Raw genomic sequence first — 457 nt, 5'->3', positions numbered from 1 at the left:
CAAGATTTTTCCTTTGTTGTTGTCTCCATAAGTGACGAATCCCTTTTCTTTCAACGACAAGTCTAGGAATTTTGAGTTGTCCCCAGTCATATGTCTCGAACAGCCGCTATCCGTGTGTTCGAAGACATACATGCAATATAGATCACCTACTAGACTCAGGTATCCAAATTATGTTGGGTCTTTTTTTGTTAGTGACTAGGGAGTTATCTCCCTTTCTTACCCAAGCGTAAACACCACTAGGTATCCCATATCTCCTGATATAACAGGAATGAGAAGTATGGCCATAAGTGCCACAGTAGTGGCATGTAGGAACTCTGTTTTTCTTATTTGAATTTCTATATTGACTTGTTAGAGGTCTCCTATATGGTCTATTTTTATGGGATGGGGGAACATATCCTAATCCAGTATGGTTACCAACGTTTCTTGTTTTGCTAAGCAGAGTGTCTAATTGGTTTTT

This window comes from Lupinus angustifolius, chromosome LG05, assembly GCF_001865875.1.
Source record: "Lupinus angustifolius cultivar Tanjil chromosome LG05, LupAngTanjil_v1.0, whole genome shotgun sequence".
Classification (NCBI taxonomy): domain Eukaryota; kingdom Viridiplantae; phylum Streptophyta; class Magnoliopsida; order Fabales; family Fabaceae; genus Lupinus; species Lupinus angustifolius.
Note: the sequence above shows the minus strand (reverse complement) of the source record.